The sequence below is a fragment of the Varanus komodoensis genome, unplaced genomic scaffold, assembly GCF_004798865.1.
Source record: "Varanus komodoensis strain SLA01 unplaced genomic scaffold, ASM479886v1 scaffold10, whole genome shotgun sequence".
NCBI lineage: Eukaryota > Metazoa > Chordata > Lepidosauria > Squamata > Varanidae > Varanus > Varanus komodoensis.
In genome coordinates, this window is record NW_025335269.1 from 34,329,339 (window position 1) to 34,338,816 (window position 9,478).

Here is a 9,478-nt window from a genome sequence, read left to right on the forward strand (position 1 = left end):
CCCAAGCCGTTAAGGGCTTGGGTCCTGGTTACCTGAAGGAGCGCTTACATCCATATATGCCCGCCCACCCCTTGAGATCTGTGGGAGAGGCCCTTCTCCGGGAACCCTCCGTGAAGGAAATTAGGAGGGTGAATACTCAGAGGAGGGCTTTCTCTGCGGTGGCGCCCAATCTATGGAATGCGCTTCCCAGAGAGGTCCACCTGGTGCCGTCGTTATTTGTTTTTCAGCACCAGGCAAAGACCTTTTTATTCAAATGTTATTTTAATTGTTAATATTATTTATTCATTTTATTCTTTGGCCAGGGTGACTTAATTTATATTGTTAATTTATATTATTCTATTTTGAAGTTTATTTATGGTTGTGAGCCGCCCAGAGGCTTCGGCAAATGGGGCGGCATAGAAGTCTCCCAAATAAATAAATTATAAATAAATTATAGGACTAATTCACACACCCATTTTAAGATTGTTCACTTAATTCCTTTTTACTGCCTCTGCTGAAAAGGGTTGTGTTTGAGATAATCTAATAACTCTGCAGTATTTACTCTGCAGTGGCCACTTTATCAATGCAGGTCATCTTTAGATATTGATAAACAATATTTAAAGATCTGTTTATCTTTTGATAAACAGGTACAGCAATATACATATAAGTTATTTCAGGAAACATAACTTTAAGTTGTTCTAACAGCTGGTGGAAATGAAACCTAAAAGATAGAATCATTATTTTGTTAATCCCAGAGAATAAAAGCACTCAATACACTTAATGAGACCACACATTGATAATGCCAACAAACACAATCAGTAGCAAACAACAGTAGAATTTTCATATTGTCTTACATGCTAGAATATAGCCATTATTGTTCATCTATAGATGGCTGCAAATATTAAAGAAAGATGGGGAAACAGAATCAATGATTAATTCACTCTGCTGGAGTTACATAATCCCCAGTCTACAGGCTAGATCCAGCCCATGAGGACTCACCTCCTGGTGGTCTCCACAGACCCCTGCACCTCAACAAAGACCTTCCCACCTGCCCCCTTGGATAATTGAGTTGAGAAAGGAAGGAGCAACTCATAAGCCAACCTTTGGAAGAGTTCTGCCCACTTTCATTCAAGGTGCCCAGAGGTTCTAAAACCAATGAGGTAATAATACATTTGGGAAGTCAGGGTCAAGGTCAGTCCATCTTGTTAGGTCTGGTTACATCACATCAGGTCAGGCTTTATTAGAACAGATCAAGGCTGGTCCAGTCAGGTCTGCAGAATCACAAAGTTAGATCAGATGAGGTCTTGCAGGACCTCGGACAGCCCCAAGCTTGCTGACGCACTGTCAGGGAGAGCTGTTGATTCAGCCAACAGTCCAAGACTTTCTGAAGCTTTATAAAGGGCAGCAGATTCAGACCTGCAGTTAGCCCCATTAGAGAAGTTGTTTCAAAACTGCGCACCCCTACGGTGTAGATGTATTAAAGGCTGTAACTGGGGAGCATCCTTTGCATTCAAGGAAAGGTCCTGGTCTTATGGCTGGATCAACACGTCTCTTTGTCAACACGATAATCTTCACGTCTCTTTTCATGGAGTCACAGTTCGGTTGTTGCTCTGCTATCCCTCAAGTTCCCCTGCCTTCTTATGACAATTTTAGAGCTTCAGCAGAGGCATCCATGGGGCTGAGACTTAGCATTTGGACATGTCACATGATGATAAACATGCAAATGATTCTGAACAAATCTTGTGAAAAGGAATGCCTGGTCTGACTTCCAAACAGCTCTAGCTCAATCACTTCTTTTCTTTTAAGAAAAGAATATGTTCTAAGGGCACGATTCTGTGCATGTCTAAACAGGGGGAAAAAATCTTACAAATCCCAGCATGCCCCAGCCAGCCATGCCAGAACATGTAGGACTTTCCCCTGTGTTAGCACACATAAGATGGTGCCCTAAGATTCTGAGGCTGAGACATGTATGGCCACAGCTGTCCCAGTGGCCGGGGATGGTGATCAAAAAGGACACGCAGGTGGACCTGGGTCACACGCTACCCCCAAGGACCGCATGGGTTGTAATTATTGTTCAAGACAACACATACAGCTTTGTAATCTGCCCCCTTATACGCATCAGAACACAACACTGTATTGTGGACAGCTCCCTGAGAAAGACGGAAAAGCTGTATTTATTGGTAATTGACAGTTACCTGGAGTCGCTTCACAGTGGCAGCTAAGGATAATGTATGAGGAAATGGGCTAAATTGGGTGTTGGCCTTGTGATAAAATAAGCCATAAAATGGCTGTTTAATGGCACTGATTATATATGATGTTCAGTTCACAGCTGCAAAAATGGATGTATAAACATTCCAAAAATGCTGACACCAGCATAGAAATTGTGACTCATAACAATCTAATTGCCTGACCTTACTTCTTCTACAGTCATACTCATCAATTAGTTTCTTCCTGCAACATGATCTCTACAAACTTCTCAGAGGTAACCCGAAGACATGCCTGCCACAGATCAGATTCCACTATTCCACATAATTTTTTGTTGCTTGGCACACATGAGGAAGAGGCATAGGAGATTCAAAAATCCCAATGGTCAGACTTCTTACATGGAAGGAGTCCTACTGACTGCAGTAAACCTGCTCTGACATAAGGATCTGGAGGATCATGGGCTCATTGAGGCCAAGAAAAGAATTGCTGGGAGTCTGTGGAACTGAAGAGCATGCCAATGAACACCTATCACCACTGCATTTCTCTATGAAATAAAATAATATAAAAATATTCATATGCCTTACGTAAGAAAGCTGTGGGAAAGAAAACTGAAAGGTCCCGCCGATTTCATCTTCAAATACTGCAGAACTGGCGCATCTTTCAAAAGAAATTATCTCCTGTAGTGAAATGTGATTTATCACCCAATAAATTTTCAAAAAGGGAAAAAGGAGTGGTAGTAAATACTATCTGTATTGGATCACAATGTATAGGAGGAGAAACCTTTCTAACATGCACAGGAAAATTGAGAAGTGCGGTTTTTCCTGAGGTTTGCATGCAAAACAAACTACCCACACGGTAATGTTCTCTCTCTTGTAATGAGGCACTTTGTGATGGAGGGTTGGACCAGGATGCCCTAACAGCCTTTCCAAACTTAGCACCCTCCAGCTGTGTTGGCACCACGGCCATCCACATCCCAGCCAGAACAGCTGGGGAGCACCTTCTAATGTTGTAGAAATGTGGGGCAAGCCCATGAATTTCAAATCCCAGTCCAGTACTCTAACCACTCTACATTACTGGCAGTAATATATCCATATTAGCAGATAAGCCAAGGAAGAATGAAGGAAATATTAGGAAGCGCCCTTATGGTGCCCCAAAAGGGCAAACCCCTTTGGTGTCAGCCCCTTGAGGGGCTCTAGCACGATCACAGCCTGCTGACCAAAAACTAGGTCCCAGGAGGCTGCTGGACTGCCAGGGCCAGTGTCTGCTCTCTGCACTGCTGAGCTCAGCTGAGGCAGTGAAGATGGCTGAAAAGATGCACGCAGGGGGTGGGTGGGCAGCTTGCGGCAGGTCTTAAAAGTGCAGCGGTCCCCTTCCCCAACTTTCCCAAAGTCTCCTTGCCAATCTCAGGGTTCAGCTTGCCAGAATAGGCATAATTTCCACAGCAGGAGTGGCAGGAGAATATGGATCAGTAAAGGTTTGCCTAAGAAAAATATTCTGGTGTTTTGAGGATTTGGGTACCATTTGTCTCAGTATTTAAAATGTTGCAGGTAGGTGATATAGAAATATACAGAATGCATAAATAATGAATACCAAGGAAATATAACAGCAACAGGTGTCTGCCTCTATATATAATTGATGCTGAAACTTGCACCATGAGCCTTTGGAGAAGGCTGAGTACAAACTAACTCCATAAAACAATTATATACATCAGATTTTTATGGCCAGCTTTAGACACAGCTTAAAGTAGCCCTTTAGACACTTTAGACAGCTTTAGACACATAGCCTGAACTAGTAATTTGAGTCACTTTGGACAGTTTTAAACACAGCTTAAACTAGTAACTTGTTGGTTTCATGTCAGGAGTTTTGTGGACTGAATTTTTGAATGACTTTGTAATTATCATTATTGTTCTTGTTTCACACTAGTAATGTATGTCAGGATTACCAGCTGCTACTAAGAACCGCCAGAGCAAATACTCAAAAGGAAATTAAAATAAAACATCTTCCAGCAGTTTTAAATCCAGTGGATTTCAGTGGGAGAGTTAAGCATATTCTTATTTTGCCCCTGTGGGATCTATGCTTAATTTGTTTGGTCTAAATATTTAAATGGTACATTTCTGATTTAAAAGTCCCCATCATAGTAATACTATGTAAAAGCAGGTTGCTTACCTGTAACTGATGTTCTTCGAGTGGCCATCTGTGCAGTCACACATATGGGTGCTGCGCCTGCGCAGTGTCTATGGCCAGGAGATTGATAGCTAATGGTTTTGGAGGGAAAACTCTGCTCCCCTCCCCCCAAGTAGTATGCATGGAGCGGAGTGTCCGCCATTTTCCAGTCTTTGATAGACCAGACGTTTGCTCTCTAGAGAAAAAAATTCTAAACTAAGGAAAAAATGTTGTAGGTACTGATGACAGGTTAAGAAATACGGTGTAGGTACCGAGAATAAAGAATAGTATGGTACTGATAACAAGTTCCACCCATCGACACCGAGCGGGGCCGGCGGGCAGGTTGTGTGACTGCACAGATGGCCACTCAAAGAACATCAGTTACAGGTAAGCAACCTGCTTTTCTTCGTCGTGGCCTCTGTGCATCACACATGGGTAGATTAGCAAGCTTACCCTGACTGGAGGAGGGGAGGTGTCATCAATGAAGAACAGCTGAAAGAACAGCTCTACCAAAGGAACAGTCCTGTCTTGCACGGACATCCAGACGATAATGTTTAGTGAATGTGCATGGAGTGGCTCAGGTGGCCGCCCTGCAGACATCGTCAATCGGGACCCCCGCTGCAAAGGCTGAAGAAGCAGCTACTGCTCGCATAGAATGACCCCTGGGGGTTGTAGGTAAGTCTATTTTAGCCAACTGGTAGGACAGAGTTATAGTGTGAACTATCCATTTGGAGAGTCTCTGAGGGGTAACAGGAGAACCTTGGTCCTGCTCAGAGTATTTAACAAAGAGCCGACTGGAGCACCAGATAGATTCAGTCCTTGATCTATAAAAGGCTATGCAGCACCGTACGTTGAGGGTGTGTAAGGATCTCTCAATCGGATTCGATGGAGATGGGAAAAAAGCAGGTAAGATGATCTCTTGACTCATGTGAAAAGTAGTAGCCACTTTCGGTAGAAAAGACAGATCCATTTGCAGAACAACTTTCTTCCTATGGAAATTCAAATAGGGAGGGTCTACCCTGAGGGCACAGAGCTCACTAGCTCTTCTAGCCAATGTAACCGCTACAAGAAATGCTGTCTTCCATGAAACAAGGTGCAAATCAATAGTCGCCAAAGGTTCAAATGGAGCTCTCGTTAGTAATACCACTGAAAGACTCCAAGTAGGCATAACTGGTCTGATCGTCAGATGAAGGTTATGCAGCCCTTTAAGGAATCTCTTTATCAATGGTTGAGAAAAATGGAGAATCCTGAATTGTACCACAGTAGTAAGAAATTGCCACCATGTACACCTTTATGGAAGATGGTTTAAGTCCTAAATGGTGGAGTTCTAAGAGAAACTGAAGAATATTCTCTATGGATGCTGAACATGGAAGAAATGAACGAGATTCTGCAAAAGTAGAGAATCACCGCCACTTAGCCGCGTATGATTTTCGGGTTGACGGTCTTAACACAGATTTGAGAATGCTCTGCATTTCCAGGTGGAAAACTGTCGAACCCGATGGAAAACTTGTTGAATCCGATGAAGCAGGGAAAACCAATGGGTTCGAAGCCTCGATTCGAGTGTCGGATCTGGGGACACGATCCGTAGAAGAGGTAGACGCCATCGGTACCAAGTCAGTACCGACTGTTATCGAATCCGCTAGGCTGTTAATTTCAGCGATGTTAAATCCGGGTGGCGGATTGTGCTGTCTTGCTGAGTTATTAGATATGGAACAGACAGAAGTTGAAGACATTTGTCGTGAGATATTCGAAGAAGTGTTGACAACCATGCTTGGCGTGGCCACCATGAAGTTATCAGCAGTCCTATGGCCCCGTCGTGAACGATCTTCGATATTACTCTCATAATGAGGGGAATCAGAGGGAAAGCGTAAAAGCGTATATTGTCCCAAGGGATCATAAAAGCATCCCCTGATGATCCTTGTCCAACTCCCGCTCTCGAGCAAAAATTCTCGCATACCCTGTTTCGCTGGGTTGCGAACAAATCCATATCTGGATGTCCCCAGCGATGGAAGAGTTGGTTGCATATCTGTCGATCCACCTCCCATTCATGAGATGTTGACATTTGTCTGCTTAAAAGATTGGCCTCGAGATTGTCCATACCGGCTAGAAGTACTGCTACAAGAGCAATGTCTCTCGGGATGCACCAGTTCCATATCTGCATCAATAGCCGAGCCAACATGGGCGACTTTGTCCCACCTTGTTTGTTCAGATAAAAGACTGTAGCAATGTTGTCCGAGGTTATCTGAACAACTTGATGCTGAAGAACATCGTCAAACGATCATAGGGCCTTGAATACTGCCAGAAGTTCCAGGAAATTGATATGATTCTTGGACTCTTGTCGATCCCAAACACCTTGAGTGCATAGATCAGAATACACTGCTCCCCATCCGAGCAGGGACGCATCGGTACCAAGAGTCACTGTAGGGCACTGGGGTCGGAACGGAACCCCAATGTTTAAGTTGGCTGGAACTGTCCACCATATCAGAGATTGTAGGACGCAGGATGGGAGCCAAATTAACTTCGTGGGCAAGTCCTTGTGTGGTCGAAACATCTTGTTGAAGTAGAGCTGGAGAGGGCAAAGCAGAGCCTGGCATGTGGAATGACAGCGACCGACGCGGCCATGTGTCCCAAGAGTCTTTGGATAGATTGGGCAGGAACCGTCCTGTCTCGTCGCATTCGATGGATGTGTCGAGCAAGAGTGTGCTGTCTGTCTTGCGGAAGGAATGCTTTTGCCACTGTGGAATCCAGATGGGCTCTGATGAAATTGATCATCTGCGCAGGAACAAGAGAGGATTTCTCGAGGTTAATGCAAAGTCCAAGATCCTGCAGCAGGGTGCAAGTTATATGTATAGAGGAAAAGTCCTTCTCTGGTCTGAGAGATAAGGGTAAATTTGAACACCATGTAGCCGTAGAAATGCACAGACCGGAGTCATGCACTTTGTAAAAACGCTTGGTGCGGTAGCCAGCCCAAAAGGTAACACCATGAATTCCAAAATTTCAGATGCAACAGCAAAATGGATAAAATGCCTATGACACGGATGGATTGAAATGTGGAAATAGGCATCCCTCAAGTCCAATGAGGCGAACCAGTCCTCTCTCCTCAGCAACAGCAGGATATTTTGAAGGGTGGTCATCCTGAATTTCTTTGTTGTGATAAACCTATTCACGTTTCATAAGTCCGGTATGGAGCAGAGACCACCATCCCGCTTCGAGACCGTAAAATAACTTGAATAGAATCTGTGCAGTACTTCAGATTGAGCTATTTGACAAATCGCTCCTTTACGAAGAAGCTGTTGAACTTCGTCAAGCAATACCGGCAAGCATGGTGTAAACCGGATCTGGCTCGATGGAGGAATGATGTCGAATTCTATCCGATATCCATGCTGAATTATGGATAACACCCACCTATCAGATGTGATGGACTCCCAAATGGGGAGTCAGCCTTTTAGCCGGTCCTCAGATGAGAGAGGGGTAGGTGGGAGAGGAAGTAGAGGAAAGGTTCGCCCGTCCCATCAACGTTGGCGCTTGTCACCATCAAAACGGCGATGGCCCTGTTGGAAACGTTGCGGCGGCTGTTGTCGGCAGTGTTGAGGCCGCTGTCTGGACTGGTACGGCTGCTGATAGGACAGATGGGTCCAAGACCACTTACGGGTCCAGACGGATCCAAGACGAGTTTGAGGCTGCATCTCCATGCGCCGAGCCGTCATCCTGGACTCATGGATTTTCTTCAGTTTGTGGTCGGTCTTAGAGTGGAAAAGACCGGACCCGTCAAAGGGCATTTCCTTGATACGCCTCTCCATCTCCTCCGGGAAGTTGCAATTACGCAACCAAGTATGTCACCAGAGGGAGATGGCACCAACTAGAGCCCTGGAGTCAGTGTCGACGTGATGTCTCACCATGGAGAGCTGTTGAATCGCGACCTGCATAGCCTCCTTTATGAAAACTTTTGCAAGGTTGTCCGGGAGAGCGGAGATAACATTATTTAGGCGCTGCATTATCAAATACTGGTATCGCGCCAGTGTCGCCTCGTAATTTGATATTCACAAGCTGAGTCCTCCTCCTGAACCTGGTACATGGCTTTGTCCCTCCTCGATGTTGGTTGAAGATGGGCGGGCAGGTCCCATGGCTGGGTCATAGCTTGCTGTAGAGTGGTAATAAGCAGCAATACTATAGAAGTCGACTGCTCCCCCTGAACCACATCATAAAATTTGTCAGTGCTGGGACCGGGCTGTTGTTGAGCCTCGATCTCCAGCGACTGAACCGGATGAGACATCAGCTCCGCGAAGGAGATATGTGATTCGTCGGGGGATCCAGGGCCCTGAGATGTCACCGCAACATCTGGGGAAGTGGAGTCAACGTCGGACTCATTGGAGTCTATCCCATAACATGGGGGAGCTCTGGAGGAAGATTCTCTGGGCGACATGGACTGACTGCTCTCCCTAGTCGGTACCATTGGTCCATGCCTCAGAACCGGAGATGCCGGATGGTCCCGAGGAGCTGGTGAAGAGGGATGGTCTTGAGGAACCGGATAGCATCCAACAGAGTGGTAGTCCCAACATCCCTGATAGTATGAAATCAGGGATGGTACCCGTCATCAGATCTGTCACACAAGCGGCTTCTATGGCTCCTTGGAGGAGGCATCTCTGTCTCTGTGTCCAATCTTGCTGGGGGCATAGGTGTGGGAGACCTAGCCCTGGGTGGGGAGTCTCAAATCTCTCCATCAGAGATCGATTCCCAATTTGGAGCTTGCGGAGGCTCACTTGTTGGTCCACCCATGCACCGAGGGGACCCTGGAGGGGTAACCCTCATGGCCGCTTAAAGCATCAGGCCCAATAGGGTCAGTACCGTGACAGCAGTTGGGACCAAGGGTGCCAACGAACCCGAGTCTCGGTGTTTGGAGTGGTCGGGCTTTTTCGGCTTGCGAACCGGCTTCTTGGCCTTGTCTATTCTGGCCTTTTTATGGACGGCTTCTCAGAGCCGCTGTGCTTCCTCTTTTCTTGCTGCTTCTTGGGTGGGGAAGCAGGTTGGTTGCCCATGGTGGACACGCCTTTGTCCGAAGGGCGTGAGGGCAGAGCAGTGGAGGAAGAGGTTGGACACTGCGGCAGCGCAGACGAAGCTGGATGGGTAGTTG